General features: G+C 48.2%; 1 pseudogene; it reads right to left on the minus strand.

Moving 5' to 3' along the window:
• LOC124001856 overlaps positions 1–23,240 on the minus strand; it is a 125,821-nt pseudogene that overhangs the window by 36,646 nt on the left and 65,935 nt on the right.

Genomic DNA, 23,240 nt, shown 5'->3' on the forward strand with positions numbered 1-23,240 from the left:
CTCTCCAGCTATAAGGATTAGGGGTTAGGGTCTCTCAGCAGTCTCTCAGCTATAAGGATTAGGGTCTCTTCAGCTATAAGGATTAGGGTCTCTCCAGCTATAAGGATTAGGGTCTCTCCAGCTATAAGGATTAGGGGTTAGAGTCTCTCCAGCTATAAGGATTAGGGTTAGGGTCTCTCCAGCTATAAGGATTAGGGGTTAGGGTCTCTCCAGCTATAAGGATTAGGGGTTAGGGTCTCTCCAGCTATAAGGATTAGGGGTTAGGGTCTCCAGCTATAAGGATTAGGGGTTAGGGTCTCTCCAGCTATAAGGATTAGGGGTTAGGGTCTCTCCAGCTATAAGGATTAGGGGTTAGAGTCTCTCCAGCTATAAGGATTAGGGGTTAGAGTCTCTCCAGCTATAAGGATTAGGGGTTAGAGTCCAGCTATAAGGATTAGGGGTTCTCCAGCTATAAGGATTAGGGTCTCTCCAGGGTTAGGGTCTCTCCAGCTATAAGGATTAGGGGTTAGGGTCTCTCCAGCTATAAGGATTAGGGTTAGGGTCTCTTCAGGATTAGGGTCTCTCCAGCTATAAGGATTAGGGCTATAAGGATTAGGGTCTCTCCAGCTATAAGGATTAGGGTCTCTCCAGCTATAAGGATTAGGGTCTCTCCAGCTATAAGGATTAGGGGTTAGCTATAAGGAGGGTCTCTCCAGCTATAAGGATTAGGGGTTAGGGTCTCTCCAGCTATAAGGATTAGGGTCTCTCCAGCTATAAGGATTAGGGGTTAGGGTCTCTCCAGCTATAAGGATTAGGGGGGCTTAGGGTCTCTCCAGCTATAAGGATTAGGGGTTAGGGTCTCTCCAGCTATAAGGATTAGGGTCTCTCCAGCTATAAGGATTAGGGGTTAGGAGTCTCCAGCTATAAGGATTAGGGGTCTCTCCAGCTATAAGGATTAGGGGTTAGGGTCTCTCCAGCTATAAGGATTAGGGGGGTCTCTCCAGCTATAAGGATTAGGGGTTAGGGTCTCCAGCTATAAGGATTAGGGGTTAGGGTCTCTCAGCTATAAGGATTAGGGGGGTCTCTCCAGCTATAAGGATTAGGGTAGGGTCTCCAGCTATAAGGATTAGGGGTTAGGGTCTCTCCAGCTATAAGGATTAGGGTCTCTCCAGCTATAAGGAAGGGGTTAGGGTCTCTCCAGCTATAAGGATTAGGGTCTCTCCAGCTATAAGGATTAGGGTCTCTCCAGCTATAAGGATTAGGGTCTCTCCAGCTATAAGGATTAGGGGTTAGGGTCTCTCCAGCTATAAGGATTAGGGTCTCTCCAGCTATAAGGATTAGGGTCTCTCCAGCTATAAGGATTAGGGTCTCTCCAGCTATAAGGATTAGGGTCTCTCCAGCTATAAGGATTAGGGTCTCAGCTCCAGCTTAAGGATTAGGGTCTCTCCAGCTATAGGATTAGGGTCTCTCCAGCTTAGGAGTCCAGCTATAAGGATTAGGGTTAGGGTCTCCAGGGGGCTATAAGGATTAGGGGTTAAGGATTAGGGGTTAGGGTCTCTCCAGCTATAAGGATTAGGGTCTCTCCAGTATAAGGATTAGTCTCTCCAGCTATAAGGATTAGGGGTTCCAGCTATAAGGATTAGGGGTTAGAGTCTCTCCAGCTATAAGGATTAGAGTCTCTCCAGGTATAAGGGTTAGTCTCTCCAGCTATATAGTCTCTCCAGTATAAGGTTAGGGTCTCTCAGGTATAAGGGTTAGGGTCTCTCCAGGTATAAGGGTTAGAGTCTCTCCAGCTATAAGGATTAGGGTCTCTCCAGTTAGATTAGTCTCTCCAGGTATAGGGGTTAGGGTTCTCTCCAGCTATAATGATTAGGGGTTAGAGTCTCTCCAGCTATAAGGATTAGGGTTTATAAGGATTCGGGTCACTCCAACTATAAGGATTAGGGTCTCTCCAGCTATAAGGATTAGGGTCTCTCCAGCTATAAGGATTAGGGTCTCTCCAGCTATAAGGATTAGGGTCTCTCCAGCTATAAGGATTAGGGTCTCTCCAGCTATAAGGATTAGGGTCTCTCCAGCTATAAGGATTAGGGTCTCTCCAGCTATAAGGATTAGAGTCTCTCCAGGTATAAGGATTAGAGTCTCTCCAGGTATAAGGGTTAGAGTCTCTCCAGGTATAAGGGTTAGAGTCTCTCCAGGTATAAGGGTTAGAGTCTCTCCAGGTATAAGGGTTAGTCTCTCCAGGTATAAGGGTTAGAGTCTCTCCAGGTATAAGGGTTAGAGTCTCTCCAGGTATAGGGGTTAGGGGTTAGTCTCTCCAGCTATAATGATTAGGGGTTAGAGTCTCTCCAGCTATAAGGATTAGGGTTTCGGGTCACTCCAACTATAAGGATTAGGGTCTCTCCAGCTATAAGGATTAGGGTCTCTCCAGCTATAAGGATTAGGGTCTCTCCAGCTATAAGGATTAGGGTCTCTCCAGCTATAAGGATTAGGGTCTCTCCAGCTATAAGGATTAGGGTCTCTCCAGCTATAAGGATTAGGGTCTCTCCAGCTATAAGGATTAGGGTCTCTCCAGCTATAAGGATTAGGGTCTCTCCAGCTATAAGGATTAGGATTACCTTCAAAGAGAGAGGGACGGAGGTGCAGTCAGCGGGGTTCATTTGGGACCAAACTTCTCACTAGACCTAAACGCAAAGGCTAAGGTCGGTGATTGGTTGACAAATCAGGCAGGTTTTGTGTGGGTCTGCTAACTTTACAGTCGCAGTGACTTTCCACCGTTTCCACCAGACTAGAGACTGAGCCTGACAGGGGAAACGGAGCCTTCCAGTTGGTGCGGCGGCAGGATGGCCTCACGTCTAATTGGTTGGTGGAGCTCTCACCTGAATGATGCCACACAGCCACGTTATTATTGCGATATGAATATTTCCCTGACGTTGAGTTAGTGACCAGATTCCCGATGATGTGGGGACAGTGGAAGCGTGGAAATGAAGGCTGTTAATGTCTCTTCCATTGCAGAAGTGTCTCTGACTCCTGGCTCATTCATGCAAATACCAGCATCTCCTCAAAAGTAATCTGTCTGTAGTTTCGAAAAGCTCCAGTTATAGAAGCCTTCCTTTCAACTGCATCACTGATACATAGAGACTGTTCACATTACTGGAGCATCACTGATACATAGAGACTGTTCACATTACTGGAGCATCACTGATGCCACTAGAGACTGTTCACATTACTGGAGCAGCACTGATACCACTAGAGACTGTTCACATTACTGGAGCATCACTGATACCACTAGAGACTGTTCACATTACTGATACCACTAGATACTGTTCACATTACTGGAGCATCACTGATACCTAGAAACTGTTCACATTACTGGAGCATCACTGATACCACTAGAGACTGTTCACATTACTGGAGCAGCACTGATACCACTAGAGACTGTTCACATTACTGGAGCATCACTGATAATATAATAATATATAATAATATATGCCATTTAGCAGACGCTTTTATCCAAAGCGACTTACAGTCATGTGTGCATACATTCTACGTATGGGTGGTCCCGGGGATCGAACCCACTACCCTGGCGTTACAAGCGCCATGCTCTACCAACTGAGCTACAGAAGGACCACGTGATACCTAGAAACTGTGTTCACATTACTGGAGCATCACTGATACCTAGAAACTGTGTTCACATTACTGGAGCATCACTGATACCTAGAGACTGTTCACATTACTGGAGCATCACTGATACCTAGAAACTGTTCACATTACTGGAGCATCACTGATACCACTAAAGACTGTTCACATTACTGGAGCATCACTGATAACACTAGAGACTGTTCACATTACTGGAGCATCACTGATACCACTAGAGACTGTGCCCGTAATGTGAACATTACGGGCACTTCTCTAAACTTGCACATAAGATCCCATTTCATCAAAGATTGAGAAAAGAGTCATTCTGTATCACACCAATTAAATTAAAAATATTGAAACAATGCATTTCCAATTTGCCTGTGATTCTTATCAGAACTATTAAAAAAAACCTATATACACACACAACACTGCTTTAACTTCAGAAAAAAAAAACATTTTTTTTTTCAGCTGATGACTGGAACTAGCTCGCTCTGGATACCTCAAGATGAAGGATTTGGCTGTTAGCGCCAGGTTCCAGAACCTTCTCCAGGGGGTTTCACAGTGTGAGAGGCCAGGGCTGGCAGATTAATGACTGAGTGACAGGCCCTCCACATAGGGAGGGGTCGACCAGCCTGTTCCCCACAGGAAGGCCACTTCTCAGAGTCCCTACCACCTGTGTGCCCCGTATGAGAGCTAATCAGGACGGATGTACATATGGGCCCACTGCAGGCAGAGCCAGCAGGTGAAGGGACTTCGAGCCAAGGCTGACTTCACCAGTGCACCACATGCAAATGTCAGGGTCATTGATATGTTCCTTGACCAGAATTAAACATGCCTGTTACATATCGTTTCATTACACTATACATGGTAGAAAAAGGTTTTAACCATAACCAACAAAACAAGGGTTCTAGTTTGGCAACCACCAGTTAGTTATACAAGACGCCTGGCCTCGTGTGTGGCATCAAATACTTGCGATTAACTGCTGAAGGCCTCTGGGCCACAGAAACAAGGTACTTTAATGGAGGATACAGTGGTGAAAGGCAGGCTTTCCAAACCCCAGACAGCGAGGGATCATTGAGCGAGCAGGCATGTTAAGTGCTAGGAAACCAAAGTAAACATACAACAAAAGATGTCTGGAGTTATAAATTATACATGGACAATGTTACCCAGGCACGCGAGTGAATATGATAAACATGTGCAGCGAGGGAATGCCTGTGTTTCCTCTTTATGATCCACTCTCAGCGAGACAGTCCTAATTAAAGGTTTGGGAGGGGGGGGATTCTGAGAAAGGAATCAAACGAGCACACAACACATGCTACTTCTGTAACTTAGTGTAGACCTACAGAAGGGAGTTTACTGGTTGTGTGCCCATTTCTGTATCGATAAAAGCTGCACATTCACGCTAAAGCAAAGACATTATTGACTCACACCAGTTTCTCCCTCTTCCCTGCCATCTACCAATCCCAGTGCATGGTAGTGGAGGGACAGGCAAAATGTGTGGACAGAAACCCTGGGAATGAATGAATGCCTTTCACTGTCTCGGCTCTGCCCTTCTTGAGCCGACGTCAATCACGCATTTGTAGTCCCTGCGAACGCGCAGTGGATGAGAATCTAGTGCAGAGAAAATGCCCTTTAATTGTTACTTGGTTTTCTTTAGGGCTGCGGTGGGAGATGGGGGTTCCAGATCTCAAATCTGCTCCTGGGGAGAAATGGCAGATCCCACTGAGTAAGCAAGAGAGGGATTGACAGTTACTTTTGCACCATAATCTAGCAACTACCGCATCCGCAGTCATCGATATTGGCAGATTTGTCGAAAGGCGCCAGTGTAGGCCTCTGGTAAAATGGGAAGCAAATCCATTCCTATTACCCTATCGGTTAGAGTTAATTAATGAGGACGTTTTATACTTCAAATGGACACTTAATGGAATGCGCTTAATCTAAAGATGCCAAGTGTGGTACGGTGAGTCTTGAGTGGCTCACCGGGGCTAGTGAACAGGGCACAAGGGTGAGAGGACAGAAATGGGTAGAACCAGCAGGATGATTCTAATCCAGCGCCCCAGAGTTCTAAACCAGCGCCCCCAGGGTTCTAAACCAGCGCCCCCAGGGTTCTAAACCAGCGCCCCTGAGTTCTAAACCAGCGTCCCAGGGTTCTAAACCAGCGCCCCCAGGGTTCTAAATCAGCGCCCCCAGGGTTCTAAACCAGCGCCCCCAGGGTTCTAAACCAGCGCCCCCAGGGTTCTAAACCAGCGCCCCCAGGGTTCTAAACCAGCGCCCCCAGGGTTCTAAACCAGCGCCCCAGCGGTCTAAAGCAGTGGTGAGCAGTAAAAGCAAGCAGTAATATTAACATCCATGCAGAAATAAAGCAGGTGGAAGGGAAGAGGGGGGTGGATTTGGAGATCTGTAACCCACCAGGTTTAACTGGTTTCTGTGTCTAACCTCCCAGGGGTCGTCGTCAAGAGGTTAATTTCATCCAATCCAAACACTTAATTATGGTTTTAAGAGCCGGGTGGAAAGTATGCCAGGTGGATTTGAAAATCTACTCTGAGCTTTAAGCCCCGCTTGAGCCAGCTACAGTGTGTCCCTAGATACAAGATGTTTATATCATTTCTATGTGCGCAGACAGAGGAAATGCATCTGGCTGCTTTCATCGGTCAAGCGAATATTGTGTCATCAGCCAGTACTGAGTGGGGGAGGGGGGGGGGTTAGAGACTCTGGGCCTAGGACGCTTCCATTTCCTCGTGATCCCTTTCTCCAGGTCCTGAGGCAGCGGTTTGAGCCTGAGTCGGAGTGACACGTCTCTGTAAAACTGGAATGAGATGCAGCTGCAGACCGGTTGTTTTGGTGGGTAAATTACTGGGCCTCTACCTTTTCATATCATTATAGTTCGTAACAGACAAAAAAAGAAAAACGAGACAACCACTAGAGACAATGCATCCTGCGTTCTGCATGAATGCCAGTCATTTCCTTGCGGGCTAAATCCCATGCAAGGAAGATAATTATTTTTCTTCTCTCCAAAAGACAATAGTGCAGTCTTATTTGCAAGTAAGGAGAGTAAACATCATTAATTGGAGAGGCACACATGGATGGAAACAGCCAGATGGTGTTTTGTACTCATTTGTCATACCACGGCTGATAGGAAGGTGCAAACGATTATGCGCTAGAAGGAAGAAAAAGGTGTTTATTGATGGCGGAGAACTGGGCTGGCTGTGATCAGCCGTCCACCAGGCCGACCGGTGCCTCGTGTTCCTGGCTCAGCTGCCGGAGGCAAGAACTTGGCGGACGTGGCACGCGACGCCCTGCAGACCACAACGCCTGGCGTGCATTATGGACCATCTGTCTCCAGAACAAGATGCCCCCAATTTTTCCTCAGTGGAAAGAGTGAAGGCTAGATGAGTGAGAGGGAGGTCTCAAAGCTGGAACAGCGGTCTGGAGCTAGTGAGATGACTGGAGCTAGTGAGATGACTGGAGCTAGTGAGATGACTGGAGCTAGTGAGATGACTGGAGCTAGTGAGATGACTGGAGCGCGAGATTAACAAAATTGCAATTCTGAGTCTCGTACCGAGAGAGAAACTGCAGAAGTGTGTTGTCCTTTGAGACATCAACTTGTATGGTGTCTGAAGATGTATGAGATAGCAGTTGACAATAAGACAAGATAGTCTGACTAAAATATATCTGTTAAATCTGAATCCAAGGCATGAAATACTGTATAAGGCTGAAAGACCAACAGAGATTAAAAAAATAAAAAGAGAGAGAAGAGGACAGTGTCCCTGCTGTGAAGCAAATGACACATCAGTCTGGGGGCTGCTCTGCTCAAGCTGCTAATACAGTCACTTTGTTCCCGGCAAGGACGGGTAAATTCAGGGAGAGACACTGCAAGCTTTGTGGGGGCGCAGTGCCTTCTCTTTCTCTCGCTCACACTTTACCCCCCTCTACTCTACCCCCCCCCCCCCTCCTGGAATTTAATGGTTTTCCGGAAGATTCAGGAGGACAGAGGAGAGAGAGCGGCCGGCTGACTATCTCTTTTCAACTTTGTGCCTCAGAGCCGCAACAGAGTTAAAACAAAACAATGGAGCTATAACAAGGACGGCAGATAACGGAGCCCACGCTATAGCGTAGTTCTTCTCTGAGCTCCCAAGGCACAACTTCAATGAAAACTCCTAACCCTCTTGTGCTTGATCTCGATGGCCCGAGGACAAGGGTCCTCAAAACAAACAGACAAATAAACTAAAACGGAAATAAGGATGCAAATTACTAGATCCCACACGCTCTCTATTTAACCTGAAAGACAAACTGAACAATATGGTGTAATGTGCTAACAAGCGTAGCTTATTTTTATGTAAATAATGTACAAGTATTTACATTAGTGCTTTAGCCTACAGTAGCACTGGCTCTTAAGTATCATTAATAGTACACAGACACACTAGCAAATGGATTTATTTCCAGGAAAAGTATCTGTCGAGTGGTAAGTGTGTCTATAAGGAGACTGGGAAAAATGGACAACCAAGCCATGACCAGAAGCACTTCAAATAGATGCCGCAGTGGCCCGGGGTGCCAATCAGGATGAATTAGACCATAATGTTCTGCAGTCAGTGCTGTCAATCACTAACAAAGCCACTTCTGGCACACAACAAACAGTGTCATTTGACTTCCATCACATCTGCTAACCTCTCTCTCCAGTAAAAGCACATCTGCTAACCTCTCTCTCCAGTAAAAGCACATCTGCCAACCATGTAAACACCCTGCTGTCCCCCAACCATGTAAACACCCTGCTGTCCCCCAACCATGTAAACACCCTGCTGTCCTCCAACCATCTAAACACCCTGCTGTCCCGCAACCATCTAAACACCCTGCTGTCCCGCAACCATCTAAACACCCTGCTGTCCCGCAACCATCTAAACACCCTGCTGTCCCGCAACCATCTAAACACCCTGCTGTCCCGCAACCATCTAAACACCCTGCTGTCCCGCAACCATCTAAACACCCTGCTGTCCCGCAACCATCTAAACACCCTGCTGTCCCGCAACCATCTAAACACCCTGCTGTCCCGCAACCATCTAAACACCCTGCTGTCCCGCAACCATCTAAACACCCCTGTCCCGCAACCATCTAAACACCCTGCTGTCCCGCAACCATCTAAACACCCTGCTGTCCCGCAACCCATCTAAACACCCTGCTGTCCCGCAACCCATCTAAACACCCTGCTGTCCCGCAACCCATCTAAACACCCTGCTGTCCCGCAACCCATCTAAACACCCTGCTGTCCCCCAACCATCTAAACACCCTGCTGTCCCCCAACCATCTAAACACCCTGCTGTCCCGCAACCATCTAAACACCCTGCTGTCCCGCAACCATCTAAACACCCTGCTGTCCCCCAACCATCTAAACACCCTACTGTCCCCCAACCATCTAAACACCTACTGTCCCCCAACCAAAACACCCTACTGTCCCCCAACCATCTAAACACCCTGCTGTCCCCCAACCATCTAAACACCCTGCTGTCCCTCAACCAAAACACCCTGCTGTCCCCCAACCATCTAAACAACCTACTGTCCCCCAACCATCTAAACACCCTGCTGTCCCTCAACCATCTAAACACCCTGATGTCCCCCAACCCATCTAAACACCCTTCTGTCCCTCAACCATCTAAACAACCTACTGTCCCCCAACCCCAAAAACACCCTGCTGTCCCCCAACCCCAAAAACACCCTGCTGTCCCCAACCCAAAAACACACTGCTGTCCCCCAACCCAAAAAACACCCTGCTGTCCCCCCCCAAAAAAACCACCTAAACACCCTGCTGTCCCCCAACCACCTAAACACCCTGCTGTCCCCCAACCATCTAAACAACCTACTGTCCCCCAACCCCCAAAACAACCTACTGTCCCCCAACCCCAAAACACCCTGCTGTCCCCCAACCCCAAAAACACCCTGCTGTCCCTCAACCATCTAAACACCCTGCTGTCCCCCAACCCAAAAAACACCCTGCTGTCCCCCAACCCGCTAAACACCCTGCTGTCCCCCAACCATCTAAACACCCTGCTGTCCCCCAACCATCTAAACACCCTGCTGTCCCCCAACCATCTAAACACCCTGCTGTCCCCCAACCATCTAAACACCCTGCTGTCCCCCAACCATCTAAACACCCTGCTGTCCCTCAACCATCTAAACACCCTGCTGTCCCCCAACCATCTAAACACCCTGCTGTCCCCCAACCACCTAAACACCCTGCTGTCCCCCAACCACCTAAACACCCTGCTGTCCCCCAACCATCTAAACAACCTACTGTCCCCCAACCCCAAAAACACCCTGCTGTCCCCCAACCCCAAAAACACCCTGCTGTCCCGCAACCATCTAAACACCCTGCTGTCCCCCAACCCAAAAACACCCCTGTCCCCCAACCACCTAAACACCCTGCTGTCCCCCAACCACCTAAACACCCTGCTGTCCCCCAACCACCTAAACACCCTGCTGTCCCCCAACCACCTAAACACCCTGCTGTCCCCCAACCATCTAAACACCCTGCTGTCCCCCAACCATCTAAACACCCTGATGTCCCCCAACCATCTAAACACCCTGCTGTCCCCCAACTGTGATGGATCTAAACACCCTGCTGTCCCCCAACCATCTAAACACCCTGCTGTCCCCCAACCATCTAAACACCCTGCTGTCCCCCAACCATCTAAACACCCTGCTGTCCCCCAACCATCTAAACACCCTGCTGTCCCCCAACCATCTAAACACCCTGCTGTCCCCCAACCCGCTAAACACCAAAGGCACACACCACACCCTTTGCCTCCACCACCATCACACTGTGATGGGTGAGGTGGTGGCAGCAGCAATGGGTATGATGGGTGTGGTGATGTTGGTGGCGGTGATGGGTGTGATGATGATGATGGTGGCAGTGGGTGTGATGATGGTGGTGGTGGTGGTGATGGGTGTGGTGATGGGTGTGGTGGCGGTGATGGGTGTGGTGGCGGTGATGGGTGTGGTGGCGGTGATGGGTGTGGTGGCGGTGATGGGTGTGGTGGCGGTGATGGGTGTGGTGGCGGTGATGGGTGTGGTGGCGGTGATGGGTGTGGTGGCGGTGATGGGTGTGGTGGCGGTGATGGGTGTGGTGGCGGTGATGGGTGTGGTGGCGGTGATGGGTGTGGTGGCGGTGATGGGTGTGGTGGCGGTGATGGGTGTGGTGGCGGTGATGGGTGTGGTGGCGGTGATGGGTGTGGTGGCGGTGATGGGTGTGGTGGCGGTGATGGGTGTGGTGGCGGTGATGGGTGTGGTGGCGGTGATGGGTGTGGTGGCGGTGATGGGTGTGGTGGCGTGATGGGTGTGGTGGCGGTGATGGGTGTGGTGGCGGTGATGGGTGTGGTGGCGGTGATGGGTGTGGTGGCGGTGATGGGTGTGGTGGCGGTGATGGGTGTGGTGGCGGTGATGGGTGTGGTGGCGGTGGCGGTGATGGGTGTGGTGGTGGCACGGGAAAACAAGACTGCAGGGCTTTCATCACCTAAAGAGGAAACCAATTGGTCAGGTTTTTATCAGATTAGAAAAGCTAATTACCGTGGTGGAAGTAATCTGAGAAACGGCCTCTTCTCTCCCTCTGATTTGGTGTCTGGAATATTTAGACAAACATCGGCTCCTGGATTCAATTATCCAAAAGTCATTTAGATGCATCTACCTCGGCCATCTTTACTACCGGCGATTAACAGAGCGTGTCGTCAGCGGCACCGGTTTTGGCCTATAGCTCAGTTTAGACTCCAACAATATTCAAAGGCCTAGGGAGCATCTTGACACCTGTTTTGGCCTATAGCTCAGTTTAGACTCCAACAATATTCAAAGGCCTAGGGAGCATCTTGACACCGGTTTTGACCTATAGCTCAGTTTAGACTCCAACAATATTCAAAGGCCTAGGGAGCATCTTGACACCTGTTTTGGCCTATAGCTCAGTTTAGACTCCAACAATATTCAAAGGCCTAGGGAGCATCTTGACACCGGTTTTGACCTATAGCTCAGTTTAGACTCCAACAATATTCAAAGGCCTAGGGAGCATCTTGACACCGGTTTTGGCCTATAGCTCAGTTTAGACTCCAACAATATTCAAAGGCCTAGGGAGCATCTTGACACCGGTTTTGGCCTATAGCTCAGTTTAGACTCCAACAATATTCAAAGGCCTAGGGAGCATCTTGACACCGGTTTTGGCCTATAGCTCAGTTTAGACTCCAACAATATTCAAAGGCCTAGGGAGCATCTTGACAGGGGCGATAGGCATGCTGACAGTCTGGAAGGCCAATTCTTAACACACAACAGTAGGAGAACAACACCATGCTGTCGGTGCCGTCTTAAACATGGACAAGAAGGCCCACTGAGAACACTAACAGCAGAAACGGCTACATAATAACGCTAAAATAACCCATTGTAAGTCATAAGAATTTGGTGGCTGATTATACAGTGTTTTATTTCACACGTATTAACATGCATGAATTGGAAATGTGTTTATTTTTTTAACACTAACTGCTAGGCTATCTGCCGCAAGGTTGTGAATTAGAATAATTATATAGATTTTTGTTGCATAGCCCAACTCCCCTCGAGACCCAATCGGAGACCGGGGTCACGGCATATTTTTCACATTGCTGGATAAGGGATTCGAACTAGCAACCTTTCGGTTACTGGCCCCACACTAACCGCTCGTCGCGGTCCCTGAGCAGTAAGAAAATAACCTCTGCTAATATCTATACTGTGGAGCTAATTTTCCATTGGAAATGATGTGTGTGGGTCTTACAGTGGAAGGCAGATTGCCAGAGTGATGGGCGACAGAGAGACATTCAACGATTGTTACGGTTGGGCTTCTGAGCTGACGACTTAGGGCAAGGAGAGGATAGTAATATCGTTATAGGGACACCATCCATCAATTTAACAAACATATCTAACGGTCAAGTACAGCGAACGGATCAAATTAGGACAATATGTGACAGTTGGCAGCAGCTTAGTGTGAAAGTGAATCCCTGCATACTTTTGTAAGTACCGTGGTAAATGTGTCTATTCAGCCTTCCTAGCTTCTCCTTTTCAAGACTAGACCAAGTACCTCATCTAGCTGCTCCTTTTCAAGCCTAGACCAAGTACCTCATCTAGCTGCTCCTTTTCAAGCCTAGACCAAGTATCTCATCTAGCTACTCCTTTTCAAGCCTAGACCAAGTATCTCATCTAGCTGCTCCTTTTCAAGCCTAGACCAAGTATCTCATCTAGCTGCCCCTTTTCAAGCCTAGACCAAGTATCTCATCTAGCTGCTCCTTTTCAAGCCTAGACCAAGTATCTCATCTAGCTGCTCCTTTTCAAGCCTAGACCAAGTATCTCAATAGGGTATATTTTTATATGACAGCACAACACAAACCTTGCTGCACACCTCAACACATACCACATTACAGCCTGCCAGCCCAGAGAACTACAACCTCAACACATACCACGTTACAGCCTGCCAGCCCAGAGAACTACAACCTCAACACATACCACATTACAGCCTGCCAGCCCAGAGAACTACAACCTCAACACATACCACATTACAGCCTGCCAGCCCAGAGAACTACAACCTCAACACATACCACATTACAGCCTGCCAGCCCAGAGAACTACAACCTCAACACATACCTCATTAAAGCCTGCCAGCCCAGAGAACTACAACCTCCACACATACCACATTACAGCCTGCCAGCCCAGAGAACTACAACCTCCACACATACCACATTACAGCCTGCCAGCCCAGAGAACTACAACCTCAACACATACCTCATTAAAGCCTGCCAGCCCAGAGAACTACAACCTCAACACATATCACATTACAGCCTGCCAGCCCAGAGAACTACAACCTCCACACATACCACATTACAGCCTGCCAGCCCAGAGAACTACAACCTCCACACATACCACATTACAGCCTGCCAGCCCAGAGAACTACAACCTCCACACATACCACATTACAGCCTGCCAGCCCAGAGAACTAACCTCAACACATACCACATTACAGCCTGCCAGCCCAGAGAACTACAACCTCCACACATACCACATTACAGCCTGCCAGCCCAGAGAACTAACCTCAACACATACCACATTACAGCCTGCCAGCCCAGAGAACTACAACCTCCACACATACCACATTACAGCCTGCCAGCCCAGAGAACTACAACCTCCACACATACCACATTACAGCCTGCCAGCCCAGAGAACTAACCTCAACACATACCACATTACAGCCTGCCAGCCCAGAGAACTACAACCTCAACACATACCACATTACAGCCTGCCAGCCCAGAGAACTAACCTCAACACATACCACATTACAGCCTGCCAGCCCAGAGAACTACAACCTCCACACATACCACATTACAGCCTGCCAGCCCAGAGAACTAACCTCCACACATACCACATTACAGCCTGCCAGCCCAGAGAACTAACCTCAACACATACCACATTACAGCCTGCCAGCCCAGAGAACTACAACCTCCACACATACCACATTACAGCCTGCCAGCCCAGAGAACTACAACCTCAACACATACCACATTACAGCCTGCCAGCCCAGAGAACTACAACCTCAACACATACCACATTACAGCCTGCCAGCCCAGAGAACTACAACCTCCACACATACCACATTACAGCCTGCCAGCCCAGAGAACTACAACCTCCACACATACCACATTACAGCCTGCCAGCCCAGAGAACTAACCTCAACACATACCACATTACAGCCTGCCAGCCCAGAGAACTACAACCTCCACACATACCACATTACAGCCTGCCAGCCCAGAGAACTACAACCTCCACACATACCACATTACAGCCTGCCAGCCCAGAGAACTACAACCTCAACACATACCTCATTAAAGCCTGCCAGCCCAGAGAACTACAACCTCAACACATACCACATTACAGCCTGCCAGCCCAGAGAACTACAACCTCCACACATACCACATTACAGCCTGCCAGCCCAGAGAACTACAACCTCAACACATACCTCATTAAAGCCTGCCAGCCCAGAGAATTCAAGTCATTTACAACTGTGCCAGACAAAAGATGAATTCTAACGACACACTTCCATTAAATGAAATACACACTGACGTCTCGCTATACATCTTTATCAGCCTGAACATGACAGGCTGGCAGCCGGTGGGCCATAATGTTCTAAGACTGATCTGCGAGAAACGCTTTAAAAAAATATATATATATATATATATATATATATACTTTTTTAAAGGCCAATTAATTCTATACAATGCTTTTGTATCAAACCAAAACATTGTGTGGAAGTGCAAACTAATTAGACTGGACTGGATTTGATTGAGGGCCCTGTGTTCAACCTGCCAAAGACCGATAGAAGTGTTCTCCTCAGCGAATTGAAAATCTGTTTCCCTCTTTGATATCACTTTTGGGTGACACTGATGTTTTGATGATCTCCTGCCTGCTATGAGGTAATCACACCAACCCCCATCCGAGTGCCAATGAATCCATTATTCTGTCACTGGGAACAGGAGGATCACATAGGCTACCTGGTTCCAATCGCATAGGCTACCTGGTTCCAATCGCATAGGCTACCTGGTTCCAATCGCATAGGCTACCTGGTTCCAATCGCATAGGCTACCTGGTTCCAATCGCATAGGCTACCTGGTTCCAATCGCATAGGCTACCTGGTTCCAATCGCATAGGCTACCTGGTTCCAATCGCATAGGCTACCTGGTTCCAATCGCATAGGCTACCTGGTTCCAATCGCATAGGCTACCTGGTTCCAATCGCATAGGCTACCTGGTTCCAATCGCATAGGCTACCTGGTTCCAATCGCATAGGCTACCTGGTTCCAATCACATAGGCTACCTGGTTCCAATCACATAGGCTACCTGGTTCCAATCACATAGGCTACCTGGTTCCAATCAAATAGGCTACCTGGTTCCAATCGCATAGACTAGGAGTGCCACTGGGGGTTAGTGCAGGTGCTCTGCAGGGTTAGCCAGAGTGCAGCAGGGCTATGCTGGAGGCAGTGTTCGGGGCCTTATTACCCAGTAGACATGACAGGAGAGCAAGGCTCTGTGGCACACACCAGCAGCATGCTGAGGCGTGTGGCAGTGGGACTGAGGGAAGAGAGGAAGGGGTGTGAAGAGGGGCTGGATCAGCGGTATAAAGCCACACTTGAAAGAGCGGCTCAGTCAAACTCCCCCCTCCCGTCATTTCTCGCCTCTCATCTCTCCCTCTACTCCGACTTTGTCGGGAGTTGAAAAGTTCACGGGATCGGGAGCTGCCGTGAGGCAGGAATAGCTGAACCTTTGCCACTTCCCATCAGCACCCTCTCCTTCCAGTCAGTCAAGCTCTCTGGCTCATGGGGTGGGGGGCGATCTAGAGAAGGGGTAGGACATAAGAGTCACACACCCACAACGCCTGTTTCAATATCAGCCAACACATAAATCAACTAGCAGAAGCTCCCATTTCAATTTCTAAATGCCGTCAGAAATCAGGCTTACTTATTTCAGCACAAGGGTGTCAGTTTTTGTTACAAGACAAGACTGAAATAGCTATTGCCTCAAGGCCAAATAGACAATTTTAGTCAGAGTCTCATCCTTCCCCCAAGACAACAACCCCAGCCCAAGCCTGATGGGGACCGTAAAGAATTTCCTTGAAAGAGGAAGTTGAAGAAACCGGTGACCCCATTTGTTTCCCCGAGCGATTAAATAAAGACAATTTCACGCTGCCAAATGCAGAGAAGATGCCCTTCATTAAAAAGTGCGTTGCCGGGTAGACATAGCCACAGCTTTAATCCAATTTAGTTTAGCATGATAAAGGGCATTACTGCCAGCCCGGCCTGCCCACCCACCCATGGTGACAATGACAACACTAGAGAGAGAGAGAAGAGCCCCTGGGGGTCTTCATGGGGAGATAAACCCCAATGAGCCGCCATTCTGGGAAGCCAGACAGGACTATTACAAGTAATAGCGGAAATACTGAAATACTGCACTCAGCCAACAAACTAGGCACAGCAGCTTCACGGCATCTTCTCAACAGTATTTTTAGCCCTACGTAGAAATGAAAGGAGCTTGTCGCTGTGCTGATATGAACTGCCACCAAGCCAGTGAGGGTTGTATAATAGGGAAATTACTTTGGAATTACTAGAATGGATCATTAACTAAACTTTCCTGTGGTAAAAGGTAGAGGGAAAACCTGCTACTGTCAGTACTACTCTCCTCACTTGACATCAAGGCGAGCTTACACATGAGAGCATAATGTAAGATATATTTATGGGAAATTCTATTTCTGGGGACACTCAGCTTGACTATAAGCGTGGCTCTTTGCAGCTGATGACTTCAGAGGGGAAGTGAGGGATGAGCTGGGTGTACATGCATGTTTATTCATCTCCCCCACCCTGGCTGACAGTGACTCACGCTGCGTCACCCACACAGTCAGCACAGTCACTCGCCGCCATCGCTGCATCAGCCTCTGGTGTCGTACTCCGTGAGAGAGGTTGAAATCGTCCCTCGCTCAGAAACAGCAACAAAGCGGAAGAGTTGGAGGGTTGAGGATTCATCTCAAAACAAAGGGGAAAAGAGTTGATCTGAGTCTATTCTCTCTGTAGCCGTTGGATTGAAGAGATTCAAGTGACGGCAGGCCCCTGGGAGAGAGTGTAACCAAACGTTGCCGGGGGGGCCCTGTGTGGTGACGTGATAGACCCATGATGTCCCCTGAAAAGGGGGCTGCTTGGCCTGCAGAGCCTTGGCCCTGTTTCCGCGGGTCAGATACCCACTCCAACTCGCTTCCTGACAGGGGATCCGGAGGTACAGCTGTCCGGCCGGTCTGTTCGCCGCGGGCACCGGGGCTCCTGATGGCCTTCTCCGGCATCATGTCAGGAAGTGAAATATGGAGAGAACACTCTCACAGGGTGCATACTGCTGTCTGTTTTTAATAGTGACACATCCTGTTCCAGTCCTTTATCCAGGAGAACAGAACTAACTGAAAGGTGGCCTTATCGTGATAGCCTACTTGTGTTCATGTTTAAAGCTACCCCACTAACAGACCTGGCCATACTCATATTTATTATATCTGTAAATTGACAGTTGATAGATCGGATGATTCTCATGATCGGAAAACACAAAAGTGTTTTAATATGCCTATGTTGGCAAAATACACAGAAAAGCTGCACGCAAAAATATATTGCTGGCATATCCGTCAGGCTCCTGGTTAACGGACGTATCCGTCAGGCTCCTGGTTAACGGACGTATCCGTCAGGCTCCTGGTTAACGGACGTATCCGTCAGGCTCCTGGTTAACGGGACGTATCCTGGTTAACGGAGGCTCCTGGTTAACGGACGTATCCGTCAGGCTACTGGTTAACGGACGTATCCGTCAGGCTACTGGTTAACGGACGTATCCGTCAGGCTACTGGTTAACGGACGTATCCGTCAGGCTACTGGTTAACGGACGTATCCGTCAGGCTACTGGTTAACGGACATATCCGTCAGGCTACTGGTTAACGGACATATCCGTCAGGATACTGGTTAACGGACATATCCGTCAGGATACTGGTTAACGGACATATCCGTTAGGATACTGGTTAACGGACATATCCGTTAGGCTACTGGTTTTGTCCGACTACTCGGCACACCCCTAATACAGAAAAGAGATTGTATCATTCCCCCCTTTCTGTTTGTGGAGAACTGACTATCCCTCATGGCAGTATTACTCACGGCAAGCACCAAACTGGCTATCCCTCATGGCAGTATTACTCACGGCAGGCACCAAACTGACTATCCCTCATGGCAGTCCTACTCACCGCGGGCACCAAACTGACTATCCCTCATGGCAGTCCTACTCACCGCGGGCACCAAACTGACTATCCCTCACTACTCACAGCAGGCACCAAACTGACTATCCCTCATGGCAGTATTACTCACAGTGGGCACCAAACTGACTATTCCTCACAGTGGGCACCAAACTAACTATTCCTCATGGCAGTATTACTTCACAGCAGGCACCAAACTGACTATTCCTCATGGCAGTATTACTCACCGCGGGCACCAGGAGCTTCTTGACCTCCTCTAAGGCTCTTTTCATCTTGATCTCAGCGCGCTTCTGTGTGTCCTCCACCGTGATCAGGACGTGCAGGTCCTCGTTCAGATGTTCCCAGTTGGGCTTGCCTCTGTTCTGCTCCTCCTGTGAAAGAAGAGAAGCGAGAGGGAGAGAAGAGAGAGAGATTAGAGTTTATGGGGGTGCAACGGTGACAGGCCAAGACCCTTTAGAAATGTAGCTTCAACTTTGAAAGGACATACTGCCTTTATTAGAGCCCCACATCAAAGCTATCTCTATAGCAACTAAACATCTGAGAATATGTATGTATATCAGAGGCCTGCAGGCTTTTCAATCTGACTAACCTTTTCAGAGGAGACCTACAGTGCTGTCGACACATTGACATGGTGGGTGGGTGTGTGACAGGACAATTGTGCCCAGGTAACAATGGGCCCCTGAGAGAGCCATTTACCTCACTCTGAAAAGGGGGAGGCGAAGCACTTCGAGGTGTTAAATTGTGAGTGGTGATCCTCGAAAAGGAAAGACAGGTTTTATTCACAAACTGACGAGCAAGTCGCGTGGAAGCTTAAGAGGGCCATTTCAATCTGAACACAATGGGGCCCAGCATAAGACTGACGAGACAGCGAGTGGGGAAATGGATGGAAGAGATCAATTCATATGAGTCTTCATACCCAGGTTTTTGAAAAACTCCTCATACCGAACTTAAATAAAATAAATAAACTCACTCAATTCTGACTTGCTCTCTCGATTTACCTGGCCTCTTGAGACGTTTGCTGACAGCGCTGCACAAAGAGCTGTAAAAAGCTTTGGGCCAAAACGGCATAGCAGCTGTGTGGGTGCGAGGTCTCAGCTTACCATTTCCTTTAACCTGTTGATCCTACCCTCTACTTTTTCGAACATTGTTAAAAATCGCGCAACATTTCAGCACCCTGATGCTCATGCCAGGAATATAGTATATGCATATGATTAGTATGTGTGGATAGAAAACACTCAGACGTTTCTAAAACTGGTTAAATCACGGCTGTGACTATAACAGAACGTGCGTTTCATCGAAAAGCGCAGGAAAATCTGATCACTGAAAACTGGAAAATATATCAATGCGCCAGTTGAATGTATTGTTGAATAGAAACCACATTACCTGGAGCCGAGGTTGCAATACCTACAGCTTCCACACGATGTCAACAGTCTTGTCATTTGCCTAGGATTTGTTTCTTGGTCAAAGGGACAAGAGACAGCCCATTTCTTCCGGTCTCCGACCGGATATTTTGGTTGAGTTTTACCCGGACATTATTTCAAGACGTACAGCTATAGAATATACATCGCCTCGTGATCAATTTGATCGATTATTAACGTTTACCACTACCTAAAGTTGCATTACAAAAGTATTTCGAAGTGTTTTGTGAAAGTTTATCGTCAACTTTTTAAATTTAAAAAAATGACGTTGCGTTATAAAACGCTGTTTTTTTCCTTGATCACAGTCTTCATAGATCGATATGTAGGCTATATATGGACCGATTTAATCGAAAAAAAAGACCCAATAGTGATGTTTATGGGACATCTAGGAGTGCCAACAAAGAAGATGGTCAAAGGTAATTAATGTTTTATATTTTATTTCTGCATTTTGTGTAGCGCCGACTATGCTAATTCTTTTGTTTATGTCCCCTGCGTGTCTTTAGGGGTGTTGCATGCTATCAGATAATAGCTTCTCATGCTTTCGCCGAAAAGCATTTTAAAAATCTGACATGTTGGCTGGATTCACAACGAGTGTAGCTTTAATGCAATACCCTGCATGTGTGTTTTAATGAACGTTTGAGTTTTAACGAGTGCTATTAGCATTTAGCATAGCGCATTTGCATTTCCAGATGTCTAGATGGGACGCCTGCGTGTCGGGTGGAGGTAAGAGGTTAAGCCTTTGTGACTATGAGCGTTTACTGATACACCGCGCCAAGCCAGAGTGGAGTGGCATGCCACCGGTAACCCGCCTCCTCTGCCGAGAGCCGGCTGTTGCCATGATACTGGTCTTTGCCACACTCCGCCCGTCTCACACCAACACAGAGAGGGAAAATTAAGTTCAATATTCCTCTCTAGTGTTTACCTTTTCCACAGCGGGAGCAGGACATACTTTTAACTGGCAGAAGCCTAAATTATTTGGCCTATTGTTGAGGCATAGTAAATGGTGAGTCAACAGTTTGTGGAGGGATGAACAGGGGCTAACGGTCAATTTTAGGTGTGTGTGTGTGTGACAGAAACAAGAGAAACGGAGAGACCAGATGGGGAGAGACAGAAACAAGAGAAACGAGAGAGAGGAGATGGGGAGTGAGACAGAAACAAGAGAAACGAGAGAGAGGAGATGGGGAGTGAGACAGAAACAAGAGAAACGAGAGAGAGGAGATGGGGAGTGAGACAGAAACAAGAGAAACGAGAGAGAGGAGATGGGGAGTGAGACAGAAACAAGAGAAACGAGAGAGAGGAGATGGGGAGTGAGACAGAAACAAGAGAAACGAGAGAGGAGATGGGGAGATGAGACAGAAACAAGAGAAACGAGAGTGGGGAGTGAGACAGAAACAAGAGAAACGAGAGAGAGGAGATGGGGAGTGAGACAGAAACAAGAGAAACAGAAACAAGAGAAACGAGAGAGAGGAGATGGGGAGTGAGGAGATGGGGAGTGAGACAGAAACAAGAGAAACGAGAGAGAGGAGATGGGGAGTGAGACAGAAACAAGAGAAACGAGAGAGAGGAGATGGGGAGTGAGACAGAAACAAGAGAAACGAGAGAGAGAGATGGGGAGTGAGACAGAAACAAGAGAAACGAGAGAGAGGAGATGGGGAGTGAGACAGAAACAAGAGAAACGAGAGAGGGAGATGGGGAGTGAGACAGAAACAAGAGAAACGAGAGAGAGGAGATGGGGAGTGAGACAGAAACAAGAGAAACGAGAGAGAGGAGATGGGGAGTGAGACAGAAACAAGAGAAACGAGAGAGAGGAGATGGGGAGTGAACGAACACTAAACAGAGACATCTCCAGTACCGTGGGGGCTGAGGCTTCACAGTCCTGCCTCGAGAAGGGGCAAGGCTTGGAGTGGGGCGGAGCACCACTTACCCACTGTGGCTGGCAGTGAACAAGGTCACCGCGTCCTATGAGCGAGAAAGTGACAACATGACAAACGGGTGGAGGAGTGGTGGGACGCAGGGGCCTGGTGCAACCGCAGGGCATTCTGGGAAGGAGGGGGCTGGGAAGGCCTTTGAAGAGAGACCAAATTGTGTTTACTGACATCTGAAACCAGCTGAGAGACATGCTGCCAAGAAAGGGAGTTTGCCAAAATATGAACGTTATGAGAACATCTATAAAGGCAATGACTTGCTTGTGTGGCGCACTGCACCTCCCGTCTAAGCTTGAGCTCAATACATCCTAGACCAAGGTTATGCTCTTAACACGGACAACACCACACGTCCAGTTTCATTCTGGTTTGTTTTATTGGAAGACTAAAGTTGCACAGCCCTCGACAGGAGTAGCTGGTGTGATCAGCTGATGCTAGGATGAACCTGGGCGATACAAAAAAAATACTATTTATAGCAACACGAGGTCGGAATGCACATTTCACAACTAAGCGACTGCTGTAGCCAGCTGTCCCTCTAGCTCGCCCGGTCCCCAAGGGTTCCTGAATAGCGCCTCTTAGCCACGGGTGATGCACTTCAGTCAAATGCCACCAGGCTAAAGGGGACTTGGGGGCAACAGGGGGCAACAGGGGTAGGACAGGCAAAGTAGAGTAAGGCTAGCTATGCCCGGAACACAGGAGCTATACTACGTTTACGGGAGGTCTCTTAAATACCTGTCAGAATGAACTAAAGGGGAACTAAAATTCTAAGGGATATTACATTATATACCAACAGTCCCACATGCTCTTGCCATGTCCAAGGGTCTCTGGATTCCACCTCCGTCTATTCTAAGAAGAGCACGAGAGGAACTATCTGTAGACTTTTATGCTAGTCTAAAATATTTTATTCAAGCTTCATAAAGCATGAGAAAGCATTGGTTAAATCAAGACATATCACCTCTAAAACGCTGAAAGACAATCCAAGCACTTCACAGTCATCTTCACTAGAGGCTGCTCTCATACTACTGCAACGCCCCTCCAGGTCTCTGATCCCTCCTGTTTCTTTTTCGGTCTCCCATTTCCTCCAACCCTAGCTACTTAGCACCCTACCCAGATGGCAATGCACAGTCGCAATCTTCGCTCACTCTCTCTCTCCCACTAGTCTCTTCTCTTCTAGCCAATCATCTGTACCTTCTGATAAATCCTTCTCCCCTCGGTCTACTGATTTCTGCCTCTTCGACCCCATTCTCCTCCCTTTCTGCCTCTCACCCTAGGAAACGCTCTTCCACATTCCCTTCCTTAATCCTCCACAACCTCCATCTATGAGGACGATTTTGTCAACCACTGAAAAGGTTGACGACATCCACTCAGCCTATGGAGTCAACTGATCCCACTCACACAGAACTACCCTTGACCTCTTTCTCCCCTCTCTCCAGAAGAAATCCTGCGACTCCTGAGGTCCGGCCACCCAACAAACCTGCCC

Source organism: Oncorhynchus gorbuscha, linkage group LG17 (assembly GCF_021184085.1).
Source record: "Oncorhynchus gorbuscha isolate QuinsamMale2020 ecotype Even-year linkage group LG17, OgorEven_v1.0, whole genome shotgun sequence".
Taxonomy (NCBI): Eukaryota; Metazoa; Chordata; class Actinopteri; order Salmoniformes; family Salmonidae; genus Oncorhynchus; species Oncorhynchus gorbuscha.